Below are 657 nucleotides of genomic sequence, written 5' to 3'. Positions count from 1 at the left end.
ACCAACACTCACGCACACCACGCCCCCTGAACACACATGCACACCACGCCCCCCCACCAACACTCATGCACACCACGCCCCCTGAACACACACGCACACCACGCCCCATCCTCTCACCACTTACCCTGGAGCTGCCCTGTGACTTGCCGGAGGCCCTGACTGTAACTCCCTGACAACAGGCCCTGTTCCGGCAGGTTCCTGGCTCAGCCTAGCCGAGTATCTGTACCCACGAGGGCCTTGAAAACACCTGACGCACTGACTGTCCTCACGCTGACTGTTGATTGAATGTCTCGCCCAAGACTGTCCTCTGGCAGCCGCTGCTAGGGGCAAACTGGCAGTGACATTGTCGGGACTGGGGTGGAGGCGGGAGACGAGGAGAAGGGAGAACACGACCCCCACGCCAGCCTTACCCCATAAACAGGGAATCAAAAGCTAACCAGGGGCCTGAGGCACTTGGCCCTTGGTGCCCAGGGCCTGACATCCCTCCAGACCCCTCCTCCCTTCCTCCCCTTCCTCCCTCTCCCTCCCAGGCCCTCTGGCCCTGCCCCAGGGCAGCCCGACACCAGCTGACAGCTGCCCACGCCAGCCAGCCCCTGCTGGCCCTCGCCGAGGGTCAGGTGACCCCCCCGCCCCGGGCCTCTGCAGTCCAGCCCTGCG

This window comes from Bison bison, unplaced genomic scaffold (assembly GCF_000754665.1).
Source record: "Bison bison bison isolate TAMUID 2011002044 unplaced genomic scaffold, Bison_UMD1.0 scf7180017864270, whole genome shotgun sequence".
Taxonomy (NCBI): Eukaryota; Metazoa; Chordata; class Mammalia; order Artiodactyla; family Bovidae; genus Bison; species Bison bison.
Note: the sequence above shows the minus strand (reverse complement) of the source record.